Below are 17,433 nucleotides of genomic sequence, written 5' to 3' on the forward strand. Positions count from 1 at the left end.
ACCGAGGTGGACGTTCACCAAGATAATGTCATCACAGTATCCATAGAACGTCTATAAACCACCCACAAAACAGAATGTTACCTCCAACACAGGTGAATAAATATTGTTTGCCGTAGGCAAGTATAGCGGGGCTATCAGAGCAGACACCAGGTAACTAGACACCGCTATCTCCACCAATCACAGCTCTGCACTGTGATTATGGTGCGTCCATGTGTACAAGAATGACATCTTTGCAGTGATCCACACCTACATGTCTTCTGTAAATATAACATAATGATGGCTGATAGACCAGTCCCTGGTACCAAGAGGACTATAATGTACAAGTATTAATTGGTTGACTTGTATAATAGACTCCTGCAAGGGAAATTTTACCTGCAAAACGTTCGTCCAATTCAGGGTAAAGCCACATAACCGGGGAAAATAACCTAAGCGTTGGTGGCGTGGCATACAGCATCAACTCAGAAAAAAGAAACTAGAAAGCTGCATTCAATAGTAATTTGGTAAAAGTGGTTCAATAGAGTATATTTATCAATGGAACTATACCAGTGTGAACCGGAGCATATCCCACCAGTTAAACAGAGAGCAGGAGAGGGTCTCATTGAGCCCATGGGGATGACTGCTATTTATCCGATTATGTACATTCTGTCTCATTACACATGAGTTTCTTATCCTGATCTCCCTTTCATCCGTTGTTTTTTAGTAGCTCAATGCCTTGAGACAATTGCATTGATGTCGTCATGAACCTGGCACATATGTAGAGCTATGAGAGTATCTTCTCAAAATATTGTCCACATGGGGCAATGCTTGTCTCCGGAGCTGTTGTACTGTCTTACCTATATAATGTTTTGGGCACGTTGCCATATGGACTACAAACTGAGATCTACAGTTGATCTCATCCCCATTATAAAAAATCCGTCCATTGAAGGCACTTGTAAAGGTGCAGATGGTTAGCTTTCAAGTCCAAAAAGAGAACTTTGGCAGTATAAATGAACTCTAAATAAAGGTTATTTTAACTGCACTAGCAGTGGCTTGAGCTGAGGTCTATCCCGATGGGGTTTTGCAGTAGACTCGTGTCGTTGGAAATGCCTCACAGATGAAGCTTGCAGTGCGCTTTGCCTGCTAAATGTTTAGTAGGTTATTAACTGCATAACAGACTAGATGTGTCTTGTACACTTGTGCGCTCTTTCCTGGTCAGTGGTTTATACCTGTTTTCTACTTTTTTAGATGACTCCCCTTCGGTGTGATGTGTTCTCCATGGAGGTGTAACAGAACGCTGCAGCCGGTAAGTTCTGTTAAAGGAACAATGTACTAGAAAACTACAGCTGTATCCAATGGGAATAACTTCTTACTGAAGTTCAGTTCATATGATTATCTTTAAAGGGGTTGTCTCACGGCAGCAAGTGGGGGTATACACTTCTGTATGGCCATATTAATGCACTTTGTAATATACATCGTGCATTAATTATGAGCCATACAGAAGTTATTCACTTACCTGCTCCGTTGCTAGCGTCCCCGTCTCCATGGCTCCGTCTAATTTCGCTGGCTTCTTTCTTTTTTAGACGCGCTTGCACTGTGCAGTCTTCTGCCTGGTGAATGGTGCCGCTCGTGCCGGAGAGCTGGTCACCGCGTCGTCATCATAGCTCCACCCCGTCACGTGTGCCGATTCCAGCCAATCAGGAGGCTGGAATCGGCAATGGAACGCACAGAGCCCATGGTGCACCATGGGAGAAGACCCGCGGTGCACCATGGGAGAAAACTGCAGTGTATCCCTGGGAAAGGACCGGCGGCCATCTTAGGGAGAAGATTTTTTAAACTCCTTATTTCGTCGGATCGGTGAGTAGCAAGCGGTTTAAAAACCGCTTTAATTTGCTATTTTATGCCAGGGGGGTGACAGGGGGAATGGGGTAAGGTAAAATTTTGATGCTTGCCGCGAGACAACCCCTTTAAGTTCAACTGCTGTGTGACCAAAGTATGAACAGAGCATAGATATCTACCGAGAACTGACATATACTACTAGCATTAGGAATGAGTATAGAATGGCACAACTCATCGCTGTGAATTCACTGAATGATACATGTGGTTAATAACGTGCATTAATTCCTTTGTTCTGTCTTGTAGGAACCTGTATAGAGCGAAGTGACGTGGAGGTGAGTTGATGACCGGGTCCCTCATGCACTGTATGGTATCTGCACACAATGGCTTTTCCTGTTGGGGTGTTCATTAAGCAGTGCAACACTAAATCAGCAAGTGGCATCGTTGGTTTTCAGGCCTCTTGTGTTTGGGAACCTGGTTTTTATGCTGATACAATGTCACTAGGACAGGTTTGTTCTGAAAGCTCATGTGTTCCTTTTCTTGCAGATATGTGAAGGTGTTCCTCATAGCAGGTAATTACTGCAAGTGTTGTGTAGCTTCCTCCCTACTCATCCAAGTGCTGAGTCCCCCAGTACACTGTCAGGACACGATTCTTGCTTGTACTAGTAGACATCTGTGGTCATTACCAAAGCAGCTATCAGTGTTGGTTTGTAGTTGGCTGTGGACATGACCATAAAGTAAAGCTCCAGAAGGCTTCCATGAACGCTGCTTGCAGCACAATGCCTTCTGGTGGATACATGTGCCACGACTTGAGGCTGTACTTTGGCGTAAACGACCGGCCCTAATCTTATTGCTTCTCTTCTCTTACAGCCTGGATGCTCCTCAGTGGAAGGTAGGAGCACAAAGGACTCTGTAGCCTAGTGGTCACTTCAAAGAGGGCTTTTCTGGTAGGAAACCAACTGTCCTTACGCTGTGACCGATATCATCATCCTCTGCAGGATACTGTGGGCACTACATGTGTGTACCATGGTCTATTACAGAGGAGATAATCTGCAGAACGATTGCTTTTAAGTACTTTGTATTAAAGACAGCTGTCTTCTATTGTAATTATAGTGCAAGGTAATGTATGAACAGTCACATTCATATCTGTTAACTTGACAACACTGTTAAATAAACACAACTCTCTAATATACGGGGCCAAAACAAAGGGTCGGCAGAGATAGGCAACTGCCTATGGCACTATCTCTGCTTAGGCTGCACATGTTCTAGCACTAATTAAGAGTTCAGCATCACCTCTAGGGCGCGGTGCAGAGTACAGGCTGTCAGGGAAGGTGAAGCAGGCACAGCCCCTGAGCTACTGCAGCAGTCAGCATTCTAAAGGCTCATGGATAGATGACTGTTACGATCACCATTGTCCAATGAGCGCTTTGCTTTTCACTGTTGGGAGAAGCACATAGGTGGTGGTGTATGAGGGGGAGAGTGGACAGTGTGCACAGAAGGGGGGTAAGTGATGGCACAGGAGAGGAGGGAGGAGGAGCCAATGATGGCACAGGGAGAGGGAAGAAAAGTGGTGCACAGTGATTGACCAAAAAAAGTCATATGTAATTCAAAATTGTACTAACAAACTGCCCCACACTCCTTTTGCTTTCCTGACTTGGGCTTCGGAGCTCTTAGGGCCCCAGGCCTGTTTTTATTGAGCCCACTTACATACTATTCCCTTCGGAGGGGCACACAATTTAAATAGTTTCCTCTGTTTTTCCCGATGCTTACTATTATGTCCAACCCTAAATTCCCTTTCAGCTTAGTCTTCTCTCTCTTTACCTGGTAGAGCACCAATCCGCTAGCTAACCTGCGCCAATTTAGTGTCAGATCAAAGCTACATACTTTACAGCAATTCATGACTAAATGTAACCCCCTCCCGAACAGGAGCATTTAAGAGGCAAGTCTTTCACTTTCTCTGCTCCTTTACTTCCTAAACTTACTTTCTGTGAATCAATTTGTGCACAAAAGCTGTTAAAAAAGGAGTTATTCCTGTGATCTATAGTATATTAAGCCCACCACCACTGGAGGTAAGACTTCTATCAATGCAGAGATGGGAGGCGGACCTACACACCAGAATGTCTATTGAAAGATGGCATCATTGTTTTACTGCTATTTTAAAAGGCATCCACCAGGTCTCCCTTATGGAGACCTCGCTAAAGATTCTCCAGAGACCTTACCTAGTCCTTCAGCAGCGACATCATTGCCTTCCCTCCTCCTCCCTGTTCTGTTTTCGGGGATGTCAAGATCCATCCAATGTAATCTACTCCATATATGGACCTGCCCATAAGCCGAGAGGTTATGGTCCCAGGTTCGTGGTCTACTTAATAGTTTGTTGTTCTGGTTCCCAAATCCCCCAATGGTTTTCACCATGACTTAAGAACTAAGCCCAGCTTATCCAATATATTTGAATGGCCACAAGAACCCATAAAGCTTCCAGGTAGAATTCGTCCACTCTCTCTTCTCTTGGGGTTACTAATAGTCTCTACTAGAATGCTGTATGAAAGAATTTATGCTGTCAGAACTGACAGCTTTCTCAAATACTTTGCATGTCTGGATCATTTATGCAGATGCTCCAGATTTTCACCTAACCCTCACCCTAGAAAACTCCTTTCACTGCTCCCACTCTGGATAACTTTGTTGTTCTGTATGGCTTCTTGATAGCCTTTTTGTCCTGTTGTCCCCTTTCCTCATGACCCGCTGCCAAAGCATAGTGCATGTTGTCATTTTTCTATGCATTATGTATTTTATTTTTTTTTTCATTCCACAACGCTTTAAAAAAAGTCAAGGTTTTCTGAACAGTATATGGTACATTGAATGATACAATTTTTTTAAAACAAAAACTAATCCCACACAAAAGCCCTCATGTGGCTATGGAAATGGGGTTTTAGCTCTTAGAAGGCAGGGCTGAAAATTTGACAAAAACCGCCAAAGGAAAGGGAATAATATAATTGCATTTAATTTTTCAGATTGACGAAGGCCTGTTTTCTGAGATCTTCTAGATAGATGGATGAACAGTTTACAGCAGGTAACTTAGGAAATGTTTTCACATAGCTATAAAATGTTAATCTCAAAGGGAATCTGTCAGCTGGAACATGCTGTATAAACGGTAGGCATCACACTATATAACAATCTGCTCAGCTCCTCCTGCTCTATAATGTGATGCCTGCAGAATGGGCAGCATGTTCCAGCTGAAAGATTACTTTTAAGGCAAATGGTGCTGTTTTGTTATTGAACTAGAGCACCAAAATACCTTGTGACCCCTTTTTTGTGATCGTGCCTTGTCCAGGAGTTATTGCTATATGCAGCTTCTAGATTCCTAATAAAGAGAATGTAAAAAGCATGAAGTTTATTTCTTAAGTACTGGACTGCATTGGTTGGTCTACGACAATAATGTATATCACATTATGTTGTTTAAATGTTCAATGCAAAAGTAACTTGCAGCAGCTGAAGTGGAAGTAGTAAACGGGTACGACTTCCCAGAAAGATGCTGCTACAGACCTTATGGGTTACATGATACCTAGCGTCTACAAGTTATGTATCTGGAGACACAGTAATGGCACTGCACATCACCCCGCTATATAATTTATGGCCTCTAAACCAGGAAGACTGATCCCATGGATGGGTGATTATAACTACGTGGGACAGGGCTGTAGATAGAACTGCAGTTATTCAGACAAATTTGCTCCCTCCTTCCCCCACTGTGCTTCAGAACGTGTCGGCAGATCTGGGCTTCATGGATGGATGGCACTACTTGCATCCAGACACACGAGCCTACTCTGCTTCACTGCCTCGTATAATTCCTCTTCAGAATAGACCTATTGTTAATGGGTAATGGGTCACTGCCACATCTTCTGACTGCAGGGTACCTTTCACGCTCTGTATTAGGCGATGCACCCTTAGTGGTGATTGTAGATTGGATAGACTGCCCTCTCTGTCCTTCAGGCTTTTGCTTGTGCAAAATACAGAAATGTGAATGAATCCTTTGAAAAAAATAATGCCAAATATGTGGGGGGGTTTTAAATAAAAAGGAAAAAATCACACAAAATAAACCTGCCTTTTTTGCAAACTTCTCTTTGTATAAAGGGGGATCTATCTCCTATCTATATTATAGAGAGGCAGATTTATTTATTTTTTTTAATGTTCCTGTAGAGGACTTGAGGCATTAAATATCTAATCGCTATGATGCATTGTAGTGCAATGTAAGAGGTTAAGAGCAGGGATCGGTATACTCATCAATTCCCACTGGCGCGGGAGTGAGCCCGCGCCATCTTCGTGATGTAGGTTTATATCATGTTGCGTTAACTACCACCCTGCCAGGATGTAAACTTACATCCTGTGACTTTAAGGGGTTAAAGCGACTATCTGTTACTCACGTTCTGTCGCGCTCCGGCAGGATGTCGCTCGCTCCTCGTCCCCGGCGCAGCATTGCTTTCTGAATGCGGGGCTTGAAATCCCCGCCTCCAGAAAGCTAATACACATGCCGTCAGCCAGTTACAGCCATTCAATGACATCATTGAATGGCTGTGATTGGCTAAAACACACGTGGCTTCAGCCAATCACACTAGTCAATGACATCATTGAATGGGTGTGATTGCTAACACACGTGCGCCTTCAGCCAATCACAGCCATTCAATGATGTCATTGAATAGTGTGATTGGCTGAAGCCACGTGTGTTTTAGCCAATCACAGCCATTCAATGCTGTCATTGAATGGCTGTAACTGGCTGACGGCGTGTGTATTAGCTTTCTGGAAGCGGGGATTTCAAGCCCCGCATTCAGAAAGCAATGCTGCGCCGGGGACGAGGAGCGAGCGACATCCTGCCGGAGCGCGACAGAACGCCGGGGGAGGTGAGTAATGATTTTTTTTTTTTTTACACTTTTTTTTTTGTATTACCGGCGCATAAGACGACCCCCGACTGCAGAGCAGATTTTTCAGGGTTCAAAAGTCGTCTTATACGCCGGTATATACGGTAATCCTCACAGTGCATCAGTAGTGTTAGACTACCAATGCACCATACATGCTCTCTGATTGTCCTTGACTGATTGTGTGATCAGCACTGGCCTATCTGAGAGAAGTTCATTATGTAGTTAGAAAATTGTGGCCCTCTTGGATTGCTGGAAATGATATTCGGAACCAGTAAAGAACGGCAGACAAAATATTCTCCTCCTCTGGTCCTGGGACTAAATTTTGTACCAAAACCCGAGCGTCACTTTAAGGCATATGCTAGTAGTTAAATATCACAAGCCATAAGTGGCTTAAAGTAAAGCTTCACAAATGTTACTTACTATGGAGAGAAATGCTACATTCTCTATCCCATCTCCGAAGCTAAGAAAGATTGGCTTGTTAAAAAGTAGTTTACCATTGTGTAGGAAGAGGCCCAAGACAAACCATTCTTCCCCCACCTGTCAATTCATCCCCTGAGATTCAATCATGGTTTATTATTGGCCAATATTGCTTATATGGATAAGGAGCTCCTTTTGTGTGGCCAAAGTCTATAACTTACAAGGTTGGTAGCTTATGAATCCCTTGTGTCCTATGAGTTTAGAGCCATTTATAAGCCTGCTCGCGGACCCCCGTCCATCAGCTGATTGTCTGGCTCGCTGTCACTGCAAATTGGTGGTCAGCACAGGAAGTGGGAGCACCGGCTTCACTCCCATTGAAATCGATGGGACTGCCCTGATTTTCTTTTTCCTGCTGCTTTTATGGAAAGGATGTGACAGGGAATTACATAAGTGTAAGAAATGCGGCGCTTCAATTTTAATAGAACTAGAATTGCCCATTTAAGACATCGGGTACGTTAGAAGAAATGAAATGCACTCTCATGACTCGCAAGTGTGTGGCATTTTTTTTCACCCATTCACTGACTTTAATGGGAGTTTTCAATAACACCAATTCAACCACTTTCAGTATTTTTATATAGATAGATTTTTTTTATGTACATAAAAAATGGATTGCAGTCAGATGGCCCTATTTTAAAGAAAAAACACAAACTGATGTAAAACGCGCTCGCAGTGAAATAATTCCATTTTTGATTGACCAACATCGCACTTGTCCTTGTGTATAAGGCCTAAAAACGCCAGTCCCTGGTGTCCTTGTCCCAGGTAGAAGATCTCGCCCTCCCTTAAATACATAGGAGAGAATAAACCTGGCTTTCTACATTCTCCTGGCTCTTGGGTTGTCCCTAGTGCCATCATGTACATTGCAGTGTTAGTAATGCTAGTATACCCTCAGGAGTCAATAAGCCAGTGTTATGGCTCATAGACTTTGGAACTCCTGCTAACTTGTAGAAGCAAAGTGCACGCTCTATATTGGTGCAGACCTTGTCCCTCTCTTCCCTATATTAACCAATCCACAAACAATAGTTGGATTATTATGATAGTTCCTGGAGGGTAGATGGACTAGTATGAAAAGGGCTAATAGCCGTATCCAAAGGGCATAACTTCTTACTGAAGTTCATGGGATCTTTAAGTTCAACTGCTGTGTGACCAAGGTATGAGCAGAGCATAGACCTCTGACGAGAACTGACATATACTACTGGCATTAGGAATAAGTATAGAATGGCACAACTCATCCCAGTGAATGATACATGTGGTTGATAACATGCATTAATTCCTTCATTTTGTTTTGTAGGAACCTGTATAGAGCGTAGTGACGCCGGAGGTGAGTTGATGACCGGGTCCCTCATGCACTGTATGGTATCTGCACACAATGGCTTTTCCTGTTGGGGTGTTCATTAAGCAGTGCAACACTAAATCAGCAAGTGGCATCGTTGGTTTTCAGGCCTCTTGTGTTTGGGAACCTGGTTTTTATGCTGATACAATGTCACTAGGACAGGTTGGTTCTGAAAGCTCATGTGTTCCTTTTCTTGCAGATATGTGAAGGTGTTCCTCATAGCAGGTAATTACTGCAAGTGTTGTGTAGCTTCCACCCTACTGGTAGATACTGTGGGGGTCTCATCCAAGTGCTGAGCCCCCCAGTACACTGTCAGGACACGATTCTTGCTTGTACTAGTAGACATCTGTGGTCATTACCAAAGCAGCTATCAGTGTTGGTCTGTAGTTGGCTGTGGACATGACCATAAAGTAAAGCTCCAGAAGGCCTCCATGAACGCTGCTTGCAGCACAATGCCTTCTGGTGGATACGTGTTCCACGACTTGAGGCTGTACTTTGGTGTAAACAACTGACCCTAATCTTATTGCTTCTCTTCTATTACAGCCTGGATGCTCCTCAGTGGAAGGTAGAAACACAAATCCTAGGGGTCACTTCAAAGAGGGATTTTCTGGTAGGAAACCAACTGTCCTTGCCCTGTGACATATCGTTAAACCCTTTTACATACCGTGGTTTCCTGAAAACTGTCTTATTTTATTTGGCCCTCCCAAAAAAATTAGTAGGTCTTCTTTTCAGGGGATGTCTTATTGCCTTACCTAGCAGGTGCGGTCCGGGTCCTTCCCCATGCTCTCCGGACCTTCGGCGCGGTTTCTGCAGTCCTCGGCTGCCCGCACGGGATCACTTCCTTGTTACAGGATTCATAAACCCTGCTTCCACTAAGCGATGACTATGATTGGCTGAGCAGCGCTTGAAGAACTAATCAATGTAGAGCTCAATAAACCAATACGATAACTGTGACTAGTTCTTTAAGTGCTGGTTTAATGGCTTAGCAGAACTCAAGGAACCAATTGCCTCCTGGAGTTGGGGGTTTATGGAACCTGTAACCAGGAAGTGATCTTCTATGAGTAGCCGAGGACTGCAGGAATCACGCTGAAGCTCTGGAGAGCAGAGGTAGGGACCTTAACCGAGCCTACTAGGGTTTTTATGTAATGCAGGTAGGGCTTATATTTGAAACCTCCCCGAAAATCATGAAACCGCAGGCTAGGGCTTATTTTTGGGGAAGCAGCATATGCTGCCTCGTTGCTCGGGCTTCTGAGACGATGTAATGTGTGCAGTTGTCTTAGGGCATTGATCAGTATATGGGAGGTTTATATAGAACTGATTAAGAGACTGCGTCTACATGTCACAGGCTCAACGTACGTTATATATAATGTAATTGTGACTGCTGCAGCCTTGCCAGGTATGGGGTGCAGTCCTACATGACTGCTTGTCCGGTGTATGGCAAGGCTATACTGACAGGCAGGTTCTGCTTCCATCATGTATTATGGATTGCAGTGATGACAATGAAACCTGGCACATGTGTCACTACTACAAGGGGAGGTGGAGGGGGGAGGCGTGCTCTTACATGGCACTTCATGAGCTTGATAGATTACTCTTTTTTTGAATCTTTCTCTTCTAGATGTTTGCCTGAGATGTCTGCTGACCGTGACAAGTGATATCTGGAGCGTTGTGTGCGCTGAGCTGGTAAGTCGGTGTCTGTCATCTCAATGAAGTGATCTGGTCATAAAATGCTGAACCAGCAGCGATCTTCTATAGTAGTGTCATTTGTTTCCTCCAAACTCCTTATCATGGATAAGGGTCATGTGAGCCTAGTCTGCCCACCATTCCTGCTCCGATGTAGACAGGGTTTTGGGAGTAGTGTGTAATCTGCTATGCAGGGTCTTGGGTGTAGTTTACGAGCCAAAATGGTGAGTGGTCCATATATGCCGCATCAAATGTTAAATACAAAAACTTTCAATATTCAGTAGTGACCTATGCTGCATTAAAGAGTAGAGGTGAATGGGAAGCTTTTATACATCTGAGGCGGCTGCCGAAAACAGACGAACATAGAAAAGGGGGCACAGCCCCCTCATTCTAGTGATCAGTGAGGGTCTCAGCAGCTGGGACCCCATGATTTATACTTATGACATGTCAAGTCTTCTGAAAGTGTAGGTACTCTTTAAGCAAAAATGTCTGGAGTGCTGAATTATAGAAGATAGGCCGCCCGTGCTGACATGTATGTTTTAGTTGATCCTTGTCTTCCCCATGATATAATGACTCTGGAGCCTCTTCTCTCATAACCGCACTGTTTTCCCTACTATGTATTTATTAATTGGCTACTTCATGTTATCATTCCCCTCGTCAGCGCTGTTTCGCTATAATCGGCACAGATTGGACAGTATCAGGCTGTAGCCCCTCCACCCTGGACGGTTCACAACTAGTTGCCACTTTAGTCATACATTTCTTGAGGGACTAGTAGAAACAGCACTAACAGTTCTAAAACAAGTTGCTCCAAAATTGTTTCACATAGAATATAAGTATTTACTGAACTGGAGAAGTTGGTAGAGGGGGCAGATGGTCGTTAGTAGCGCTTCCTTGTTCTCGGTTTGGCCTCTTCTCTAGGTGTGAACATGAAGGAAGTGCTAAGAGTAAATCCTTCTTTGCAACCCACAGCTCTTTGCCTTGTAGGAGTTGTGTTACTAATGGGAAGGGACATCAGACCTTCGTTCTGCGGCCTATAGAGGACTCTGCGGGGTTAACAGGTCTACTAGAATGTTATGGTATCACAACATGCTGATGGTGACCTTTTTGGCAAAGTTTCCCTGACATATCAAAAATGTAATTCTGTGAATGTCTTGGTGTACCAGAGTCCTAACTGTATTCTGTCCCTCCATAGGTGCTGTTATACTCCCCGGAATGCCACAAGGTAATTGGCTTCATACTCCTTATTAGTGGCATGAACTCGTTTTAATACAAAGTATTGTTCCAGTCCGACTGTATTGATGACTAGTAATGTTCAACTGCTCTGAATTGGGGTGACTGACATAAGACTTTCTGAACAGTTTACCTGCCAGTAATAAAAAGCTAGCTTGCTTTTTATCAGATCTAACATCTACTTCTTCTCTCATCAGGTTCTGTATGGCCGAACAGATGGACTTAAAGGTATATTAGGGTATATTTATGCCTATACTCTATAGAGCACTTGCTATGTAAAACGTCGTCCTATCTGAATGATCACATTTTGGAACAGTCTGTGTTAGCTGACTTCCATAAGAAAAACTCTTGAGTAATCCAGTTGGGCTTCTCTTTTTGGCACGGTCTTGCCTGATTAGAACCCTTTTTTATTTTTTGTCCTGTAGGAAAAAAAATTTTTTCTGATTGAAATGGCACCACTGATGTTAATGGGCTGTGTAATGTAGTGAACCTCAGCCCTATTCACATGAAGGCAGCTGAGCTGTAACACAAGACATGGCATATGTAAAGGAAGGGAGGCGATTGGTGGCTTTTCTTCGCCCTTCGTTTCTGTAGCCAGATCCAAGAAAGTTAATGATTGCATTTTCTGTATAGCAGTGGCAGTTCTAGTGGTCCTTTTTACATTGGCCAATTTTTGGGCGTAACCATTCCTCAGACAATCCCGCCAGGTTAAGGGACCATTGATCAGCTGTCAAATGACCCAATACCCATTTGCCAGCTAATTGTTCAGTTACAGAGAACTTAAAACTTATTGCTGATCAGCTGTATGTGTGAACAGGGAGATGTACAGCCAACCTATCGGGATGAATCATTTGTCCCCATAAGCTGATTCTTGGCCATGTAGAAGGAAATGAAAGGAGCACTTATCCACATGTCAAACAGCGTTCCTTAAATCAGGGCAAGAACTTTGGCTGTGTAAATGAACCCTAAATTAAGCAGTGGCTTGACCTGAGGTCTATCCCGATGGGGTTTTGCAGTAGACTCGTGTCGTTGGAAATGCCTCACAGATGAAGCTTGCAGTTCGCTTTGCCTGCTAAATATTTAGTAGGTTATTAACTGCATAACACACTAGATGTGTCTTGTACACTTGTGCGCTCTTCTCTGGCCAGTGGTTTATACCTGTTTTCTACTTTCTTAGATGACTCCCCTTCGGTGTGATGTGTTCTCCATGGAGGTGGAACAGAACACTGCAACTGGTAAGTTCTGTTAAAGGAACAATCTACTAGAAAACTACAGCTGTATCCAATGGGAATAACTTCTTACTGAAGTTCAGTTCATATGATGATCTTTAAGTTCAACTGCTGTGTGACCAAAGTATGAACAGAGCATAGATATCTGACGAGAACTGACATCTACTACTGGCACTAGGAATGAGTATAGAATGGCACAACTCATCGCTGTGAATTCACTGAATGATACATGTGGTTGATGATCTGCATTAATTCCTTTGTTCTGTTTTGTAGGAACCTGTATAGAGTGGAGTGACGCCGGAGGTGAGTTGGTGGCCGGGTCCCTCATGCACTGTATGGTATCTGCACACAATGGCTTTTCCTGTTGGGGTGTTCATTAAGCAGTGCAACACTAAATCAGCAAGTGGCATCGTTGGTTTTCAGGCCTCTTGTGTTTGGGAACCTGGTTTTTATGCTGATACAATGTCACTAGGACAGGTTGGTTCTGAAAGCTCATGTGTCCTTTTCTTGCAGATATGGGAGATGTTCCTCATATCAGGTAAATATTGCAAGTGTTGTGTAGCTTCCACCCTACTGGTAGATACTGCGGGGGTCATCCCCCCCCCCTCCCCCCCCAGGACATTGTCAGGACACGATTCCTGCTTGTACTAGTAGACATCTGTGGTCATTACTAAGTAGCATCTTCTCTCATAACTGCAGTTATGCCTCTTAGACGTATAAAAATATAGACAGCACTCATTGAAAAGTATCAGACTATTACGGACCCTCTTCCCCCTCCCACGCCCCAAAACTGGTAACGCCCAGTTGCCTCTTTATCTATAACTTTCTTGAATGACTGGAAAGGTTTAGCGGAGTTCTAAAATAGATGCTCCAGAATTGTTACACACAGAAACTAAGTATTTAGTAACCTAGACAAGCCAGGAAAAGGGACAAATCCTCTTTAACGCCTTGGGTCCAAAATAGGCTATGTCGCTAAGGATACAATGATTTTTGGGGGGGATTTTCATCTCTACTTTTCAAAAGCCATAACTATATTTTTGCATTGACATGGCCACATGAGGTTTTTGTGTGTTTGTTTGGCAAGCTGTAGTTTTTATTGGTTCCCTTTTTGGGCTAAATATAATGTATTGCAAAGCTTTTTTTCTTTGGCAAGCTGTAGTTTTTATTGGTTACCTTTTTGGGCTAAATATGTTGTTGTTTTTTTTTGTTTTTTTTTTCTGTCAGGAAGCAAAAAAACCACTAATTCCACTTTTTTGTTTTAACTTCGTTAATCACACATCATAAATGACGGTACATTTTTTTTACCATTAAGTGTTTGTTTTAAAAACAACCAACTACATATAAAATTTATTTTTAAATGTCCCTGTAGGTGACTAGTTTGCGCTATTGTTCCCCTCGTCTCTAAAATCAGCGCAGATTGGACCGTATTAAATTGTAGCCCCTTCACCCTGGACTGTTCACAACTAGTTGCTACTTTAGTCAGACACTTACTGGAGGAATAACAGGAACGGCACCAAAAAGTTCTAAACAAGTTGCTCCAGAATTGTTTCACACAGAATATAAGTATTTACTGAACTGGAGAAGTTGGTAGAGGGGGCAGATGGTCGTTGGTAGCGCTTCCTTGTTCTCGGTTTGGCCTCTTCTCTAGGTATGAACATGAAGGAAGCGCTAAGAGTAAATCCTTCTTTGCAACCCACAGCTCCTTGCCTTGTAGGGGTTGTGTTACTAATCGGAAGGGACATTAAATCTCCATTCTATTGCCTATAGAAGACTCTGCGGGGTTCACAAATCTATAATATAGTATCACAACATGCTGATGGTGACCTTTTGGCACCATTTCGCTGTCCTACCAAAAGTGTTGGTTCCCTTAGCTAGTGTTTGAAGTTGGCAGTCAGTTTTTCTGCAGTATTGGTCCTGAAATGTTAGTAATGCTTATTCCATTACTGAGATACTATGTGGCCTACCAAGTATATACTGTGCTGAGGTTTATATGGAGAGCTCTTCTTCAGTTGAACAACTTGTGGACTTTATAACTTATTTTATAAAGTGTATGTCTGTGTACAGGATTACTTATTTTATACTGTCCCTCCATAGGTGCTGTTATACTCCCCAGAATGCCACGAGGTAATTGGCTTTATACTTCTTATTAGTGGGATGAACATGTTTTAGTTGGAGCTCGTTTTAATACAAAGTATTGTTCCAGTCCGACTGTATTGATGACTAGTAATGTTCAACTGCTCTGAATTGGGGTGACTGACATAAGACCTTCTGAACAGTTTACCTGCCAGTAATAAAAAGCTAGTTAATCTGACAAAGACAAGCCTCTACTTCTCTCATCAGGTTCTGTATGACCGAATAGATGGACTTGGAGGTAAAATGGCTATTTTTATGCCTATACACCTCAAAGCTTATCGTGTCAAAATGAACACATGTCGGAATAGTTTTTATATATGTCAACTGACTTCAAGGAATAATAGTAACAGCCAGCTTGGAAAGTGCATGCAGAAAAGCTATAGGGAGCGGCTGGTAATTGGCTTATACAGACAGTAGAAACCATCTTTCCCCTTCAGGGTACTACAACAGCAGGAATAACCATATACAGGGTGAGGCAAAAGTAGATTTCCAGTGTGTGAAAGAGTTTAGTGGGAGGGAGGCTGCTGTAAAGCACCTCTCTAAATGCTGTTAAATGTAAGAGCCCCCATAGTCATGTACAGAATAAAATATCTACAAAATTTAAAAAAAAGACAAAAGTGGAAAATGTTTCACGGTCTTGTTTTTGTTAGTAAAAAAATATAGATAGATGATACGTTCCCTTTTTAATGTTGTTGGAGTTTACAGGTTCAAGTCCCCTACATGTATTTTTAGAGTGAGATGAGGGTAATATCACTATAAAAGTATCAACTGCCCTTTTATGTGCAACGATTATCGCTCAAAATTTGTTACATGTAAACGTGGGCACGCGCATTATTCGTTCAATTATCGTTGGCCAAGGTTTTTAGGCTGGCATGAAATCCATTGTTTGGTCGTTGGAAAGTCTTTCAGTTTGAATGCAGTTCGTTCAGGGTTTCCAGTGGCTAAGCAATGGCTTTGTTTTACTTTGCATATTCCAATGAGTGCAATGGTATGTGGAAGCCAGATGTTTGCTCAGCTGGGTGAAGTTTTTATGCAATAACGGCTAAACACACGCCCAGCTGAGCAAACAACTCGTGGAGGAAAATGCAGATCATTACAGCAATTTTATATTCAAAAATGTTAGCAGCTTTGTTCAATCTTTCGACAGTTTAAGCGATTTTTTTTTTTTTTTATTTATTTATTTTTTTTTTTAATTTTTAATCTTTGCGTGTGAAAGGGCCTTAACTGCCAATTAAAAGCGACACGCATTAAGGCATTACCTCTCAGTGCATTTACAGGGAACGAGTATCGTTCAAAAAAATCACCAGGTCATTTGAATGTTAATCGTGTAAACCTTGCCAATGATCGAACGATATTTGTTCACTTATCCTTCATTTAATGGAAGCATGAAAGTCATTTTTGGCTCATTCGCTTATTCGGTTTAAATGCCAATTGTTCGTTCTCATTCACTGGTTAAGTGAATGTGAATTATTTAGCGAGCAAAATATTTATCTGCCTGGACAAACAGGCTGCGTGAGCAAACTCTGACTCGTGCGAACAATAAATCGCTCTGTCTAAAAGCATCCTAAGCCCGGCTTGGCCGTGTGTGTGTGTGTGTGTGTGTGTATACATATATACATACTGATGAACTACTTGTACATTCAGAACTTTGGATTGAGAACTCTGGCTGCGTAAAAAGACCCTAAATTGGGGTTATTTTAACTGCACTAGCAGTGGCTTGAGCTGAGGTCTATCCCGATGGGGTTTTGCAGTAGACTCGTGTCGTTGGAAATGCCTCACAGATGAAGCTTGCAGTTCGCTTTGCCTGCTAAATGTTTAGTAGGTTATTAACTGCATAACACACTAGATGTGTCTTGTACACTTGTGCGCTCTTCTCTGGCCAGTGGCTTATGCCGGTTTTCTACTTTTTAGATGACTCCCCTTCGGTGTGATGTGCTCTCCATGGAGGTGGAACGAACAGAACACTGCAACTGGTAAGTTCTGTTAAAGGAACAAAGTACTAGAAAACCACAGCTGTATCCAATGGGAATAACTTCTTACTGAAGTTCAGTTCATATGATGATCTTTAAGTTCAACTGCTGTGTGACCAAAGTATGAACAGAGCATAGATATCTGACGAGAACTGACATCTACTACTGGCACTAGGAATGAGTATAGAATGGCACAACTCATCGCTGTGAATTCACTGAATGATACATGTGGTTAATAACGTGCATTAATTCCTTTGTTCTGTTTTGTAGGAACCTGTATAGAGCGAAGTGACGTGGAGGTGAGTTGATGACCGGGTCCCTCATGCACTGTATGGTATCTGCACACAATGGCTTTTCCTGTTGGGGTGTTCATTAAGCAGTGCAACACTAAATCAGCAAGTGGCATCGTTGGTTTTCAGGCCTCTTGTGTTTGGGAACCTGGTTTTTATGCTGATACAATGTCACTAGGACATGTTGGTTCTGAAAGCTCATGTGTTCCTTATCTTGCAGATATTTGAAGATGTTCCTCATATCAGGTAATTACTGCAAGTGTTGTGTAGCTTCCACCCCCCTACTGGTAGATACTGTGGGGGTCTCATCCGAGTGCTGAGCCCCCCAGTACACTGTCAGGACACGATTCTTGCTTGTACTAGTAGACATCTGTG

At 42.8% G+C, this 17,433-nt stretch overlaps 6 non-coding genes across 6 annotated transcripts; all 6 read left to right on the forward strand.

Moving 5' to 3' along the window:
* Positions 1-2,171: 2,171 nt before the first annotated feature.
* LOC136594383 (small nucleolar RNA SNORA8) lies at positions 2,172-2,309 on the forward strand. The gene has a single exon (XR_010788577.1). It is a non-coding gene; the product is annotated as a small nucleolar RNA SNORA8 (small nucleolar RNA).
* Positions 2,310-8,538: 6,229 nt separating this feature from the next.
* LOC136594394 (small nucleolar RNA SNORA8) lies at positions 8,539-8,676 on the forward strand. The gene has a single exon (XR_010788578.1). It is a non-coding gene; the product is annotated as a small nucleolar RNA SNORA8 (small nucleolar RNA).
* Positions 8,677-11,088: 2,412 nt separating this feature from the next.
* Positions 11,089-11,219, forward strand: LOC136594701 (small nucleolar RNA SNORA40). Its single transcript, XR_010788604.1, has one exon. It is a non-coding gene; the product is annotated as a small nucleolar RNA SNORA40 (small nucleolar RNA).
* Positions 11,220-12,992: 1,773 nt separating this feature from the next.
* On the forward strand, positions 12,993-13,130 carry LOC136594405 (small nucleolar RNA SNORA8). Its single transcript, XR_010788579.1, has one exon. It is a non-coding gene; the product is annotated as a small nucleolar RNA SNORA8 (small nucleolar RNA).
* A 1,147-nt stretch (positions 13,131-14,277) lies between these two features.
* LOC136594712 (small nucleolar RNA SNORA40) lies at positions 14,278-14,408 on the forward strand. The gene has a single exon (XR_010788605.1). It is a non-coding gene; the product is annotated as a small nucleolar RNA SNORA40 (small nucleolar RNA).
* Positions 14,409-17,091: 2,683 nt separating this feature from the next.
* Positions 17,092-17,229, forward strand: LOC136594416 (small nucleolar RNA SNORA8). The gene has a single exon (XR_010788580.1). It is a non-coding gene; the product is annotated as a small nucleolar RNA SNORA8 (small nucleolar RNA).
* Positions 17,230-17,433: the final 204 nt, after the last annotated feature.

Source organism: Eleutherodactylus coqui, chromosome 1 (genome assembly GCF_035609145.1).
Source record: "Eleutherodactylus coqui strain aEleCoq1 chromosome 1, aEleCoq1.hap1, whole genome shotgun sequence".
NCBI lineage: Eukaryota > Metazoa > Chordata > Amphibia > Anura > Eleutherodactylidae > Eleutherodactylus > Eleutherodactylus coqui.